We start from the raw sequence: 18,261 nt of genomic DNA on the forward strand, positions 1-18,261 counted from the left end.
ATCGGTGCTAGCTGATCAAAATATTATCAAAACTAAAGAAATCTTGAAAACTGGCGAGAGATCTGCAAAAAGATAATTGTGCTTGAGCTGTGCTTGTTGTCCAGAGCAAAATCTGGGCTTGGAGCGATCAAAAATGGTTGCAAAATACATGTTTTCCTTTCACTGGAGTGCACACAGGCGCAGGCATGAAATAATGAAGAAATGGGCCTTTTTTCTTTTACAGAGAAAAAGCACAATTTCCATGTAAAATCGTGAAAAAACTGAGCGGGAGCGACACTGTAGCTAGGATTAAATCTTGGCCGTTGGATCGCGCGAAGGCAGATCCAATGGCTGGCGCGCAATCGGCGATCGGCGATCGGCGGATCCCAAACCACAAGGCCTCCGAAACGCGATGAACCTCGCGGACCCGATATACTATAGGCTCTTTCTTTTATGGATTTCGGGTCCGGCCCATCGGCGATCCCTTATCGGCGGATTTTAATGAAAATGGGTCATCGGACCCAAAATGCCTTCAAAACTGTTTTTTATAATTTTCGGATCCAAAATATGGGGCATATAGGACCAACCCCTTTCGGACCCGAAACACATTAAGCTCCATTCTATAGAATTTCAGCTCCGGAATATCGGAGCTTTCCCATTTTGCTGTACAAAGGCCCCTTTCGGACCCGAAACTTTTATAGGTTGCACTTTATATTATTTCAGGTCGGAGCCATATATGGGAGCGATGCGACACAATGTGGACCGTTGATCTGAAGGCTTGAATGGGCGGCTGCGATTTAATCGGCATTTCGCTATCGGGGAGGACATGGGGCGCGGCTTTATATTATTGCGACTGTTGAAATGGGGCAATCGCCGAAATGATCTGAGCTGTTGGATGAGTGGGGTCGATGGACGACTGCGATGAAGTTGGGGATATCGCTATCGGCGGGCGAAGGGCTTTATACATATGCGATCGCCGAAATGGGGCGATCGTTGATAAGGTCTGGGCCGTTAGATCTGAGGATTGATCGGACGGCAGCGAGATAGCGATGCGATAAGGCTTGCGATAATACATAGGTTTTGCGAAAAACCTAAGCTTTGCGTTAAAATTGAAATATGCGGAGATATATGAAAAGGGAGCTTGCGATAAGGAAGCATTTGCGATGCGATATGCTTTTGGGTGCGATAGCGATATCACATCGGAGGAATGGGTCTGTGACATGAATGGGGGCATATGAACCATTGCGACTACCGATTGCGAAATCGCATCGGCGAAATGATATCGGGGAGTTATAAAAAGGGGCCGATGAATGAATGCTGCGACCTCCGACAGCGATATCACGTCGGAGGGGAGGAAAGCTCATCGGAGGAGGAATTATTCAATCAGAAGAGGGTCAATGCGATCGGAGGGAGATTCCCTTGATCGGAGAGGGGTTTTTGAAGCAAAATGAGGGATTTTTACATCAGAGGAAGGGTTTAGTGCATTTAAAAGGGTTTTTAATACCTTTGAAGGATTTTTTATGATCGGAGAAGGGAAAACTGAGATCGGAGGGAGATATATGTGCATTGGAGAGGTTTGTTAATGCATCGGAAGGGGTCCGATTGCATGGAAGAGGGTTTTTATGCTTTGGAAGGGGTCCAAAGCATTGGAAGATGGTTTAAAGAGAAAAATGAGGGTTCTTACTAAGTTTCAGGCAAACTTAGTAATTCCCAAGGGAATATTTATGGTTATATTTCAACTAGAGGGAGGGAATATGTAAATAGGGGGATTTTATACATACTTTAATATGGGAAGGGGGAAAACACAGGGATTTACATAATAGAGTTAGAAGTTAGTGTGAAACTGTGGGGAAAACGCTAAGTATAGCAAACTTAGGCTTTAGAAAGGGGAGAAAAGAATTAAATGGAGCAATCTAGGAGTATTGAGCAGATCCCAATATCCTTTGGGGAAATTAGTGAGTGAATTGGGGGAAAAGGAGGTAGGGGGAGTTAGACATGCCTTGCTTGAGCTGATCCAATTGGAAAACTGCCTCATACTTGTGATCTGAATAGATATAACACTTGAAATACAAAATTGATCACAATCCTTTATTCTGCAACCTCAAAACTACCTACCCAGCCTACTTACCTAACATTTTGTCTTCTTTTTGGTTTGGGTGCACTTGAACTAGCAGACCCAACTTTTCATCTTTTCTTTTGGCTATCCTCGTATCTAAATCTATCCTTATGCCTTCCGGGGCTCAGATTAAGCTGTTGAGCACCCTAGCTTCTCTACCTATCTAACAATCTGCCAAGATGAAACAGTTTGGACAGATATTTATTCTCTATCTTCTAAAACATGAAATTTAAACCTAGGGAAGCCAAGATTAAGCTGTTTGGCCTTCCCTTAACTGAGAAATCCTTCAAAAATGGAACTTTTGCAGCATGGAAAAGATGAACATTTTTGGCACTTTCACTGTCAATCATAAAAAATGACACCTATTGCAATAGGAGGATAACAGTATGTAGACCACTTCTGATGGAAATCATTCTCTGCATGCCCCCTGCAGTTCATACAGACCCAAGGGAAAATGATCCAAATGGAAAATGGCATCAACCCATGGTATTCGTTCACCCATGGAATTGACCCATGGTATTGTGACATCCATTCATGGTATTTATTCACCCATGGAATTGACCCGTGGTATTGTAACTGAAAAATACTATAAGTAACAAGTCGTATTTTGTAAAATGACAGTTTTTCCACCATAATGTAGCTTTTACAGTTATTCTCTGTTTTAATAAAAAAATTCTTTGTGTTTTTGTTTATTGGGAATTCTCCTCTTTTTCTTCTGGCAATTCAAGTTTTCAGATCTTGGGGGTCTCTTCCCCCAAGATCCATTTCAATTTTTTAGATCCTGGGGGCCTACCCCCAAGATCCGAATCAGTGGTATCAGAGCAGGTTATGATTCCATGGGAATGAGGGTTTCATGCATATTTTAGTTTCAAAATTTTGTAGCAATATTCAACAAACTTTAGGCACGTGCTGCAACCTCCACAGAGCACTTTCTTTGGCCAAGCAGGAAGAATTTTTCTTTTTTCATTTCTTTATAGGAATTTTTTTTTGGGCGGTGAGTTTGCAGATAATATCTGAAACTTTTGATACAATAATTACAAAAAAAAAAATAACAAATCTGGATTCCTTGTGAAAAAATACCAAAATTCAAAAAAAAAAACGGCCAAATCGATGTCTGGATGAGGGAGATATCGCTTATTTAAAATCAGCTATGTTGTAGAATTTTTTTCTGACAACAACTGGTGGATGGCGACTCTCCTATAATTTTTTGAAGTATTTGTGCAGAATTTTAGAAAAGGTATTATAGATCTGAGATCCTCTTGAAGAATCGCCCAATTTTAAAAAAAAAAAGGGTCTAATCAGAGTTCGGATGTGGGATATATCTCTCATTTAAAATCAACTATTTTTTCAAAACTTTTGTGATGGTAGAAAAAATTGTAGCACGAATCGGAGATTCTAGGGTGTCCATATAAGGATTTCCAACACATGAGATGATGCAAAATGGTCCTTCTACTTCCAAAAATAGGTTATAATAAATATTCTGAGTTATATTGATCGAGATACATCCATTTTAATTCTGGAGCAACATTAAGAGCGGGTTCCCATTGGGGACGTGCCCTCCCACCCCACTTTAGCAGGCACTTGCTTCACATTCATTAGTTTCAGCATAGAAGCAGTCGGCTTGGGTTATTTGGAGACGTGCCCTCCCACTGCAGGCTATGTAGGCACTTGCTACTTCATCAACAACCAACATCATGGTTATGGGTCAACTGCACAAAATCCTTGTCATTGAATTCCATTTGCTAGGCCGCACACTATTCATATCGCAGTTGGTTACAAGCATTACAACGTATCTCTATGCTCGGATTTTTTTTTGTCATGGTTATGGGTCATCCAAAAACCCACACTTCATCGAAGTCCATTTGCTAGGCCGCACACTATTAGTATCACAGTTGGTCACAAGCATTACAGGGTATCTCTATGCTCGGATCTTCATCCATCATGGTTATGGGTCATCCACAAACCCACACTTCATCGAAGTCCATTTGCTAGGTTGTACCCTGTCAGTATCATAGTTGGTCACAAGCATTACAAGGTATCTCTATCCTTGGATCTTCATTGATCATGGTTACGGGTTAACCACATAAAACCCTTCTCTTCAATGGCTCTTCATACTCAACAAAGGCTTCGCAGGAGGGCACTTCATGCAATGGGGACCATTGCTTCTTAAGGAGAGAGGAATGATCTAAATGGAAAATGGCATCAACCCATGGTATTCATTCACCCATGGTATTTGCCCATGGTATTGTGACATCCACCCATGGAATTCATTCACCCAATTGACCCATGGTATTTTTACATCCACCCATGGTATTCATTCACCCATGGTATTGTGACATCAACCCATGGAATTGACCCATGGTATTGTGACATCCACCCCTGGTATTCATTCACCCATGGAATTGACCCGTGGTATTGTAACTGAAAAATACTATAAGTAACAAGTCGTATTTTGTAAAAGGACAGTTTGTCCACCACAATGTAGCTTTTATAGTTATTCTCCGTTTTAATAAAAAAATTCTTTGTAGTTTTGTTTACTGGCCATTCTCCTCTTTTTCTTCTGGCAATTCAAGTTTTCAGATCTTGGGGGTCTCTTCCTCCAAGATCCATTTCAATTTTTTAGATCTTGGGGGCCTCTCCCCAAGATCTGCATCATCAATCGCCATACTTCTGCAACCTTTCTACTACTTACCCGTCTACTCATCCTACCATTTTTACTTCTCTTTATTAGGGTGCATTTAAGCTAGCAAACCATTATCAAAATTTTTTCTTTTTCTTTACAAATAGTAAAATAACTCAATCTAACCTTATTACATCCAATGGCTCAAATTAAACAATTGAGCTCCTTTTTTTTACTCTACCTATCTAATTATCTGCCAAGATTAAACAGTTTGGTCAAATTTTATTCTCTATCTATAGACATGAAATTTAAAACATGAAATAGTCATGTTTAAACATTTTGACTATCATGGATTGTGGAAAAGATTACAAACTGCACAAAATCATGTATTATGCACAAAAGTAAATAGTAGTGGCATTTTGGCTTGCTCACTTTCATGGTCTTTTTTCTTGGGGTTCATATTTTTCATCTTTTTTGACCTTTTTGTTCTTTTTGTCCTTTGATTATTCTTTTAGGACATACCCTCTTTTACAATTTTTTAATTTTTTATATATGGAAAACATTTGCAGGAGGCAAATGTATGTACATATTACAAGGCTTAACCTTAGTCATTCAAAAATTATAACTTATTTTTGTATAGGAACCTCAATAGCGAAAACGATTGATTTTTGGCAGGTTCATTGATTAATGAATAGTGACGGTTTTTGGTTGAAAGGGGGAAGTGGTTTGGGAGGTCAATCGCACCGCTTTTTTGGTGCGGGCGGTATTAGGGAGGGATCGCTCGATTCCACTTATCATGTGACACGTAGCGTCGAGGGTCAGGGGGAAAACCATTCTATCAGGCGATTAAAGGGCGAACATCGAGCGCGACCGATATGATTACAGGCTGTTGGATGTGGGGACGGGGGGGACGATCAATGGTGACCGGGAGGTGAAGCTGCGCGGGGGCAAATGATGGGAACTAATGGGGGGCCTGGGAATTTAATTGCGGTGGTTTCAGGATTAGTTTAAGGACTAATCTAGGGTTAGGGGATCGGGCCAGTCTGCAATGAGGGATTAGGGACTGAGGGCGGGTTTTAATGTATTTTGTGGGATATGAGGTAGTAATATAGTTTATAAATAAACTAAGGGGTGGTTTTAATTTATATAAGGAAGTTAAATATATACGAGCAAATGGGTTTTTCGGGATTTTTATATAATTTAATTAAAAAGTTAATGTGGGGTGAGATTAGCGGAAGCGGTGTTTGTACTTAGGTATGTCAAATATTATGTGCATTCCATACACTTAGTACTTAGGATAAATGTATTTGGTGGGTTTTGCACATAAAACATGTTTATAAAGGGGTTTTCCTAGGCAAGAGAACTTAACCTTAGGAAAAGGGGTTTTGTGAGGGGGATGAATGATTTATAAGGGAATTTAACACCTTTCCTCCTTAAGTCATCAAGCCGAGGGTCCGGTCCCACCAGAAGTCAGAGAAATGCTCTGAGCCTCTTTGACTTAAAGAACTATAGGTATTAATATTTTTATTGTGAAAGGGAAGTTAGTAAGTGTCATAGGGGTTAAAATGAATGAGGGGGTGTTAAGTAAATCATATTGTAAACCATTGTTTTTGCTTTGTCCTCTACTTATGCACTTTGGAAAGATTCATTCAAAACAATGACATAAGTACTTTTGTGTAATCACATGATATTTCTGCAACCTTTCTACTACTTACCCACTTACTCATCCTACCATTTTTTCTTCACTTTATTAGGGTGCATTTAGGCTAGCAACCCTTATCAATATTTTTCTTTTTTTTACAAAGTAAACTATCTAATTCTAACCTTATATCCTCCAAGGGCTTAGATTAAACTAATGAGCTTGTTTTATTCACTCTACTTATCTAATGATCTGCCAAAATTATACTGTTTGGTCAGATTTTATTCTCTAACTATCAACATAAAATTCAAAGCATGGAATAACCAAGATTACATTATTTGATTACCATGAATTGTGGCATAAGTAACAAGTTGTACACAATCATTATTATGCATAAAAGTAAATAGTAGTGGCATTTAGAATTGCACACTTTCACGGTCTCTTTTGTTTTTGGGGTTCATATATTTTCATCTTTTTTGACCTTCTCTTATTCTTTTGTCCTTTGATGTTTCTTTTAGGATATACCCTCTTTACATTTTTTTAATTTTTTATAATATGGAAAACATTTGCAGAAAGCAAAGGTATGTACAATATTACAAGGCTTAACCTTAGTCATTCAAAATTATGACTCCTATTGGTATAGGAACCTAATAGTGGCTCCACTTGGAGATGGCATTTCCTTGTGAAATGTCAAGAACACCGTCGACTAGTAGCCTCATCCATTGGGCCAATGCCACACATGTATATGCTCTATGGCATAATCATTGTGACTAAAACTTTTGAACTGAAAATACACCCTTTTCTGCAAAATGAAATCTGATCTAACATAAACGTGATGCTGAAAACTGAATTTATTCAAACTGAAATCCCACCTGCTTACTCTAATCAGCTTTCTGACTGCTAGCTAGGTAAAATGAAACAACCAATGCAACCATTCAAGCATCATATACATTGGTGAACTTTGTTGCTTGTGCTTGTTTGTGATGAAAACTAAGATTCTAAAGCCAATTATAACCTTGTCAACCAATGAGAAGATAAGGAAACACTTGCTTTCCCTTGTAGACTCTAAAAAATGTACAAAAGGATCTTCCAAAATATATACACTATTGTTGAACTGATTTAAGCAACTGCACACTTATTCTGGATGGCTTCCATGCCATGAAACTGAAATGTCACTTTTATCTTTAACACCCTACAGACTTTCAGATGAGCTTTGTGATGATACTTCTACTGATTGAAATGTCTGTCTGGTGAAAACATTATTATCTTGATTTTGACTCTCACAGTCTGTTAATGGAGAAAAATTTTGATTGCATTCATCATCCAACCTATCAGCTATTGGATCATAAAGAACTTGGAAGGATTGCTGCAACTTATTGCATATAGATTTGAATGGAACTTCATAGATTTCTACAAGCTGCTCATCCTTTTCTTTAGATATGTTATACCAAATTTCCTTTAAAAACTGAAATGATTCAAAACAAAGAGGCAAAAAAGCTTCACTTATTGCCAAATTTTCTGCACTTTCTTCTTCACTTTCATAGTTGACATGGATTAAATGGTCACTATTTTCAAGCTGGTGAAATTGGATTTCCTTATTTCCCAAACTAGCTTCTGATTCCTCTATAAAGTTAGTTTGGATTTGAAGAACATGATTATCATCATACTAATCATATTTGGGCAAAGCATCAAAAGAAGTAATGTCATCAAACATACACATTAGATCAGGAGATTTCTCCTCCACATATTGTTAGGTCCCTATAATACTAGTGGTTACCCCATTACTATTGTAGTTGTATCCCTTATTAATATTGTTGTGCCCCTATTGTCCCCATATTGTTATTAATGTGCCCCATAGAATCCCCCTATTATTATTTTTGTGGCTTTATATTATTATTGTTAGGTTGGCTGGGTTATATTATGACTCCTTAGACTCCTATATATAGAAAGGAGGTTTTGTCATTTGAATCATCCAAGAATTGCTCATTTATGTAATGTAAAGGAGGTTGCCCCCTCGAAGAGGCTGAATTCTAAGGCGTTGATCTATCTTTTCTATCTTTTTGTGAGCTGGCTTCATAACATTTGGTATTAGAGCTTTGGATTCTATGGTTTCGCTGCTCCAAATAGGTCATCATGGAATTTTCGCTATAACTTTTTTTCTGCGATGTTTCAGAAGCTAAAAAAAAAAACCATTTGAGATGAAATCGCACTGAACCTTGGATCCGAATTTAAGATATTTTCGAGCTATATCTACGCAGATATGATCTAAGGAAGTTTGTCTTTTTGCAGACTCCTGAATTACATTCCAAAGAGGTGACCTAGGGAAAATCATCATAACTTTCTCTCTGAGCATCAGATTGAAATTTTGTAAGAAGGTATAGAAAGAGGACGGACTGTAGTTTCTTGTATATATTTTTCATAGCCAAAGGTTGAAACAGTAACTCGTGGCACATCGTACAAGTTTGCTCTACTGAACTAGTCTATAATCAGGTCCCTGTGGGACATTTGGCATAACTCTTCCCTGGAGAATCCAATTTGGATCAGACTGGTGGCATTGGAAAGAGGACGTAGAGGGCTACTGTAGGTCGTAATTTCAAATCTAGATGATCTGAAATTACAGAGATACATAAGATTCAATATCCAACTCCTACAAAGTGAAAAAAGGTGTGCAGTTTTTTTTTAAATTTTTGCATAAGCTTGGTTTGAAAAATTAGTTTGAAGGAATTCAAAGGGCATAGTAAAGCATTATTATTGGTAATTGATGCCCCGAGGAAAGAAAATGCAAATACCTAGTAAGCAACCTGAAAGCTCTAGCATGACTCATGAAGAAAAGGAAGAAATGCAACATGATATATCAAAATTAAGAGACCAAGTGCAACAAGTGTCACTTGCACAAAAAGTAACAGAATCTAAGATGGATGGTTTAAAGAAAGATGTAGAAGCTAAGATGGATGGTTTAAAGAAAGGCGTAGAAGTTAAGATGGATTGTTTAAAGAAAGGTGCAAAAGCTAAGATGAATGACGTGGAAGCTAAAATGGACGATTTGAAGACAGGCATGTACAATTTGAAGACAGGCATGGAAGATTTGAAGACAGATTTGATAATGTTTCTACAAGAAATGCTTACTAATGGTGAAAGGGTAGTAAAGGAAACTCATGATGAGAACAAAAGAAATGTTAATCATGATTTCATAGACTCTAATGTTGGACAGAAGACCCACCATATTCCAAAAATTGATATGAGGAAGTTTGATGGCAAGGATCCCGCAACATGGATATTACAGATGGAGCAATTTTTCGATCTCAATAATGTGCAAAACACAAAAAAGGTACATATTGCAACTTTATATTTGGAACCAAATTAGTTTGTGTGGTATCAATGGCTTTGCTCTCGTAAACAAATTATCACTTGGGCAATTTTTACGGAAGAATTGACAGCACATTATGAGGATACAAAAAGCAACACTTTTTTTAGCCAATTGATAAGTCTCAAACAAAAGGGTTCACTAATGGAGCACATTGAGGAGTTCCAAAAATTGAACGTAAGTGTAAAAAATATTCTAGAGGAGCATAGGATTGATGTGTTCATAGGGACTTTAAAGGATAATATCCAACATGATGTTCACCTTTGGGAACCTAATTCATTAGAGAAGGCATTCAGGGTAGCAAGAAAAATGGAAAGCAAAATTATGGCAACCGGGAAGCATACCACTCAAAACTATAAATATGGAAGTGTTGTTGCCTCTAATCTTCCACAACCTATAAGGTTGAGACCACAACAATCGGAAGAAAAAAGAGCAAAAGGGCTTTGTTATAGTTGTGATAGCAAATACACTAAAGGTCATAAGTGTGCTGAGAAGAAATTAGTCTACATAGATTGTGAAGAGGAAGAAGAAAAGGAGCAAGAAAGGTCAAAAGAAGAGGATATACTCCAGGAACAAAGCCTAGATAAAGAAGAAATGAATCTGACCATATCTTGTAATGCATTGGCTAGAATTACCACTCCTCAAACCATCAAGATAGTAGGACAAATCAAGAAGAAAAAGGTAATAGTGTTGATTGATTCAGGAAGTACCCACAATTTTATTCATTGTAAGATAGCAAGAGAATTGAATTTCTTCCTATATCCAGCACCAGAGTGTCAAGTGATGGTTGCAAATGGAGGAACGATAAATTTCTCTGGAAAGTGCCATAATATCAAGCTATCCATGGGAGAATATGTATTAACTAGCCCAATGCTTTCCATTCCAATGGGAGGTGCTGATGTTGTACTAGGAGTCCAATGGCTACAATCCTTGGGTACAATAGCTTTTAATTTTCAAGAACTTTTCATGAAATTTTCTGCTGAAGGAAAGGAAGTTGAATTAAGGGGTATTGCAGGGAAACCGGGTAAGATAATCATCTCTAACGGTATGATAAAGCTTCTAAAAAAGGAACAAAGAGGTGTAATTACACAATTATGTTCGCTAGATGTTTCCACATCGGAATCATCTATTTCTCCAGATCTCCAAAAAGTCTTGGACAATCATTCCAAGGTATTTGAGACTCCCAAAGGTCTCCCACCTATTCGTGATCATGATCATGATATTCATCTGATTCCAGGAAGTGTTCCTCCAAACATCAGGTCGTATAGATATCCTTATGCCCAAAAGAGTGAAATTGAATGTATGGTTGTAGAAATGCTAGAGGCTGGTATAATTCAACCTAGTCAAAGTTCTTTTTCTGCTCCATTAGTATTGGTGCACAAGAAGGATGGATCATGGCACATGTGTCCAGATTATAGGGAGCTCAACAAGCTCACTATTAAAGATAAGTTTCCCATTTTGGTCATTGATGAATTACTGGATGAATTGAATGGATCAATTTACTTCACCAAGTTGGATCTTCGTTCAAGATATCATCAAATCAGAATGAAGACTGAAGACATTCTGAAAACAGCATTTAGAACTCATGAGGGTCATTATGAATTTTTTGTCATGCCTTTTGGCCTTACCAATGCACTTTCTACATTTCAAGGTTTGATGAATTCCATTTTCAAACCCTTCCTTAGAAATTTTGTGTTAGTATTTTTTGATGATATACTAATCTACAGCAAGTCTTGGAAGGATCATGTTGAACATGTTGACAGGGTGCTACAACTATTGGAGGAGAAACAATTATATGCAAAAAGATCCAAATGTTTCTTTGGAGTACAAGAGGTGGAATATCTAGGTCATATTGTATCTCATGAAGGAGTTAAGGTAGACCCTAGCAAAATTAAAGCCATTAAGAAATGGAAAATCCCCACATCCATAAAGCATCTGCGAGGATTTCTCGGGTTGACAGGGTATTATCGCAAGTTTGTTAAGAATTATGGGAGAATAGCAACACCTCTAACAACATTATTGAAGAAAGATGCATTTTCATGGACTCCAGAAGCAACAAAGGCCTTCAAACATCTTAAAGAGGCAATGTCCCAAGCACCGATCTTAGCTACACCGAACTTCACAAAAACCTTTATTGTGGAATGTGATGCTTCAGGAAATGGAATTGGTGCTGTTTTAATGCAAGATGAAAGACCCATTGCTTTTGAAAGTCGTCCAATCAAGGGAAAGTTTTTACACAAAGCTATTTATGAGAAGGAAATGTTGGCAATACTACATGCACTTAAGAAATGGCGACCCTACCTAATGGGAAGACACTTCAAGGTAAAAACAGATCATGATAGCCTTAAATACTTTTTAGAACAAAGATTATCCTCTAAAGAGCAACAAAAGTGGGTCACAAAGATGTTTGGTTATGACTTTGAAATCATCTACAAAAAAGGAAAGCAAAATGTGGTGGCAGATGCACTCTCAAGAAAGGATGAGGATGTGGAAGCATTGTTCTGTACCATTTCTATTATCCAACCAGATTGGATAAACGAAGCAAGGGAGGAATGGAAGAATGATGAAGAAGTGTGGGCACTTATTCGAAAGTTACAACAAGATTCCAGTACATCTGATACATTTAGTTGGCAAAATGATTCGTTATGGTACAAAGATCGCTTATACCTCTGTAAGAATTCCCAACTCAAACAAAAGATTCTTATGGAATTGCACACTTCTCCCTTAGGAGGGCACTCAGGATTTTTAAGAACATACCACAGGGTGAAGAAGGAATTTTTTTGGGATGGCCTTGAATCGGATATTCAAAAATTTGTGGCGGAATGTTTGGTTTGACAACAAAATAAAGTTGAAACAATTAATACCCCGGGTTTATTACAACCTTTATCCATTCCATGCCAACATTGGGAGGAGATTTCAATGGATTTTATCACAGGTTTACCCAAGTCTGAGGGAAAGAGTGTCATCATCGTGGTAGTTGACAGACTTACCAAGTATGCACATTTTTATGCATTATCACATCCATTTAAAGCCAGTACAGTTTCTATTGCATTTATCGAAACAATTCAAAAGCTACATGGAAACCCAAAGATTATTGTAAGTGACAGAGATCCCATTTTCACTGGAAATTTTTGGACAGAATTATTTTCTTGTCTTCGTACTCAGTTAGCTCATAGCTCATCTTATCATCCTCAATCTGATGGGCAAACTGAGATAGTAAACAAATGTCTGGAAGGATATCTTCAATGATTTGTATCTAATAAACAGACACAATGGGTCAAATGGTTGCCTCTAGTTGAATGGTGGTATAACACTTCCTTCCATACAACAACAAAAATGACCCCATTTATGGCACTTTATGGATATCAGCCACCATCCATCACATCATATTTAAGAGAAAATTCTAAGGTTCAAGCAGTGGAACATTACATCGAACATCAACAACAAGTCCTCCAATTCTTAAAGGATAACCTCGTGTTGGCACAGAATAGAATGAAACAACAGGGAGATCAACATCGCAACAAAAGAAGTTTTGATGTAGGTGATTGGGTATTCCTACGGCTACAACCATATAAACAAATGTCCCTCAAGCAAGCTAAGAAGGATAATAAATTATCACCAAAGTATTATGGTCCATACAAGGTGTTGCAAAAGATTGGTACTATGGCATACAAATTGGAGCTTCCTGCAGCTTCTTGAATGCACCTAGTTTTCCATGTTTCATGTCCAAAGAAGGTTATAGGCAACAATCTCCCAGTTCAAACAATATTGCCAGAACTTGACGAGGAAGGAAAAATTATATTGGAACCGGAAGCAGTCACAGAAACAAGAACTCGACAGCTACAAAATCAATCAATTTCAGAGTATCTCATCAAGTGGAAGAACTTATCTGTTGAAGATTCCACATGGGAGGATGAGAATTTTATACAGAAGTATCCAAAACTACTCAAGCGTTGAGGAAAACACTTTTTTGAAGGAGAGGGGCATGTTAGGTCCCTATAATACTAGTGATTACCCCATTACTATTGTAGTTGTATCCCTTATTAATATTGTTGTGCCCCTATTGTCCCCATATTGTTATTACTGTGTCCCATAGAATCCCTCTAGTATTATTTTTGTGGCTTTATACTATTATTGTTAGGTCGGCTGGGTTATATTGTGACTCCTTAGACTCCTATATATAGAAAGGAGGTTTTGTCATTTGAATCCTCAAAGAATTGTTCATTTATGTAATGTAAAGGAGGTTTCCCCCTCGAAGAGGCTGAATTCTAAGGCGTTGATCTATCTTTTCTATCTTTTTGTGAGCTGGTTTCATAAAACATATTGCCCTATAAATCTATCTTCTAATCTATGATAGTTGGAGATAGTAGGAATTTGTTCATGAATATCAACATTTTTCCTTTGTGAAATAAATGTGTCATGGTGATCTTGAGCAAAAAAATTCATCTTTCATGGTGGTCTTCTGCATCCTTTCCTCTATTTTCTTCATCAAAATGTCAAGTTTTTCCTCTGCAGTGTTGTTTTCCTCTGCTTCTGCTTTCAACTTTTCTCTTCTAATTTGCAGATTAACTTCTACATCTACTACAATGTTCTGCATCTATTCCAGTGTTGAGGAGTTTCTTTCTCTTAGGTGAAATTATATCTCTGGATCAAATGCTTTTGGGTAATGCAAAAGAGCTGAATCAGGGGGAGGTCTTATATTTGATGGTATTAAATAATAGGCTTGATTAAGTCTGTCTGAAAATTGTTGTATTGTTTCATCTTGCTGTCTTTTTAACTGATTATATTCTTCTATGATTACAAGAAGATTGACTTTGATTATCCATCTATCAAGGAAAATTTTGGCAAACTGTTCGAAATTTGAGATGCTTGCAATAGGCAAATTTTTGAACCAACTCTTTACTCTACTTTGCAAAGAAAGTGCAAAAATCCTGATAATAACATCATATTCATCAATTTCAAATAAGTCTAGATAATTCTCAAAACCTTGAATATGTTTTTGAATACCATTCTCTCCATCAAACCTAGGGAGATGCTTGTAATAATTGTTAGAGAAAGCATGGAGTGTATGAGGCAAAATGAGTGGCTTATATCTATGAGGAACTTTATGAGGTACTGGAATATGTACGGTGATTTTATGATTAGTCTTGATTGTTTGATGCTCTTCAATTGGAAAATGGTCTTCATAAGAGTTATAATATTGTTGTTCAAATGTGTAAGGAGACTTTATATCTATACGTTCCAAAGGGAAAGAATAAAAAATTAATCTAAAATCTTCTCTAAAATACAATATACATTGAAAATCTTTATCAATAAAAAAGAACATAATGTCTTGGATAACAATCCAAGTTAAAAGCTTGATCTTTTCACATAGTTCTTTCAAGTTCATTCCTCAAGTGGAATTTATTTGGAGTCACCAGGTGGATGATTTTAACCTTTATGTCTCTGGTCACTATCCACCACCGTAGATCAGATCTAAACCTGTAAAACAATTCTGAAGAAAATTTTAGTTCTCCCCAGTGGAGTCGCCACTATGTTATCACCCAGTAATTTCCCAAGATTAAAGAAGGAGACCACCGGGGTAATCACTAACCACTTTTAGGCTTAGGCTCTAGCCAACCTAAGTCCAGCGAGGACTCTCTCATTATGATTTAGCTTTGTTTGCTGGGATTTTAGGGTAGTTCTTAATGTTCATTGGGGTTTTGGCTTTGAATTTAAGGTTGGGTGGTGGAATTCTTGGAACAGATAGATAGAGGAAAGTCTTTAAGCCATTAGGCTATGGAGTCAACTGATGGATAGAAGAACTGGATCAATTCCTTAAAGGGAATGTTCATAAGGTAGGCTAACAAAGTAAAGAGAAAATCTATAGGTCGAATGGGTGAAATGATCCTAACTAGGGTGAGAGAGCACTTAAGAATCCTCAGACCAAGTTAAAATGAAGAACATGGGATAATCATGAACAAAGGGCAATTAAGAATCCTTTGCTATAGATCACAAGGAATAACCTAAACTAAGGAGAAATCAAGAATTCCTTAACTTAGATTTGTGAATAAAACATTCAATATGCATAACAATCAAGACAGAGTGCAGTTAAGAAATTTCTGAAATATCATTCCATGTTATAGCATTCAGATTTTTAGAGATACAAATAAGACTATGGAAAAACTAAAAGAAAAATAAAATTTAACATGAGAGAATAATTATTTGAACTTTGCTTTACACAATAATCCAGTGAAATATCTGATCTTTATTCCTTGATCCAGCTAGTTGATTCAGTCATTGACACAATAGAATTTCAGAATTAAGAAAAATAAGTCTATAGGAATGCTTCGAATCCACCCTAGAATACTTCAAATGAAGAAGTATTTATACAAATTCTAAACTAAAATATCTTGAAAAAATATCAAGATTGGTTTTACAAATATCTCAAATTGTTTTACATTAATAGAACTTAAATAAAGGACACTCAAAATTAATGATTCTATTTGGCACTATATTTATGGATTAAGGATGAAAAAGAAGAGAAATCCGAATTTGATAGTAACTCTTAATTGATGATGAGGCTTCCAAGTCACTAACTGCCTCCTTCCTTTATGCATTCTGCCCCAGATATTCTGCAAAATTAGGGTCCAGTGATACCCTTGTATATCTCAATCAAAGATAGATATGTAAATAGTCAAAGCGGTTATTGTATATAGGTATGTTATGGAGATAATCCTATCTCAGTTTCCCAAATTTTAGCTTCAGCTGTTCACAATATTCTCTGCAAAACAATGTCAAAAACAGGCCTTTGAACAGTTTGAAAAATAGGCTCTAAAGATAGGCATCTATCTCCATTTTCGTAATATTTGTGTAAAAATTAAGATATTTGTTTGTAGAATGGACTTTTAGGAACACAAACCTCCTCTAGTTTCTCAAAACTCATCTTGGATTGGCCACAATTATTTCTGCAAAATTATGACTTAAACAGGAAATTTCTAGAAAATGTACCATTTTTGCTCCGTTTTTTCATCTATTTTCACTTTGATTTTTCAATCTTATACACTTTTACTCATACTCTTTCATCTAATACACATTGACCCTGATGTGTTGCTTTCACCTGTTTACCTGGTTGCTCTGTTTTTGCTGTGCAGTAACTTTTTGTTGTAAATTTATCACAGTAAATCAGTCATTGTCTCCCACCATTTTGCATTAGGTAATTTTACATTCATCATTTTCCTGGAATTGGGTGAAATCGACTGTTACTGGTAGTTGATGGAGGCTGCAGAGGTTCGTTTGAATGAGCTAGGCTGTCTGTAGCATCTGTGGAGCAATGGTGGAGGTCTGTGAGCGAATTAGCTGGTTGCAGGAGTCGCAACAACTTTTCTGAATTTTCAATGGTAATTGCGTGAAAAGAGTTAAAAGAGGGGTAAATAGGGTTTTATAGCAAAAATGATTAATTTTTGACAGGTTCATTGATTGATGAATAGTGACGGTTTTTGGTTGAAACTGGGAAGTGGTTTGGGAGGTCCATCGCACCGCTTTTGTGGTGCGGGTGGTATTCAGGAGGGGTTGCTTGATTCCACTTATTGTCTGACACGTAGCGTCCGAGGTCAGGGGGAAAACAATTCTATCGAGCGGTTAAAGGGTGGAGATCGGCCGTGGGTGATATGATTGTGGGTCATTGTATGTGGGGGGGGCGGGACGATCAATGGTGATCGGGAGGTGAAGTTGCGGGGGGGTAAATGATGGGAATTAATGGGGGCCTAGGGATTTAATTGCGGTGGTTTCGGGATTAGTTTAAGGACTAATCTAGGTTTAGGGGATCAGGCCAGTCTGTAATGAGAGATTAGGAACTGAGGGTGGGGTTTTAATGTATTTTGTGGGATATCGGGTAGTAATATAGTTTATAAATCAACTAAGGGATGGAGTTAATTTATATAAGGGAGTTAAATATATACGGGCAAATGGGTTTTTCAGGATTTTTATATATTTAATTAAAAAGTTAATATGGGGTGAGATGAGCGGGAGGGGCATTTGTACTTAGATATGCGAAATATTATGCGCATTCCATACACTTAGTACTTAGGATAAATGTATTTGGTGAGTTTTGCACATAAAACATGTTTATAAAACAGTTTTCCTAGGCAAGAGAACTTAACCCTAGGAAAAGTGGTTTTGTGAGGGGGATGAATGATTTATAAGGGAATTTAACACCTTTCGTCCTTAAATCATCAAGCCGAGGGTCCGGTCCCACCAGAAGTCAGATAAATGCTTTGAGCCTCTTTAACTTAAATAACTATAGGTATTAATATTTTTATTGTGAAAGGGAAGTTAGTAAGTGTCATAGGGGTTAAAATGAATGAAGGGGTGTTAAGTAAATCATATTGTAAACCATTTCTTTTTCTTTGTCCTCTACTTATGCACTTTGGAAAGATTCATTTAAAACAATGACATAACTACTTTTGTGTAATCACATGATATTTCTGCAACCTTTCTACTACTTACCCACTTACTCATCCTACCATTTTTTCTTCACTTTATTAGGGTGCATTTAGGCTAGC

This window comes from Pinus tabuliformis, chromosome 9 (assembly GCF_031772625.1).
Source record: "Pinus tabuliformis cultivar Carrire ecotype Pingquan chromosome 9, CPIR1, whole genome shotgun sequence".
NCBI classification, from domain to species: Eukaryota; Viridiplantae; Streptophyta; class Pinopsida; order Pinales; family Pinaceae; genus Pinus; species Pinus tabuliformis.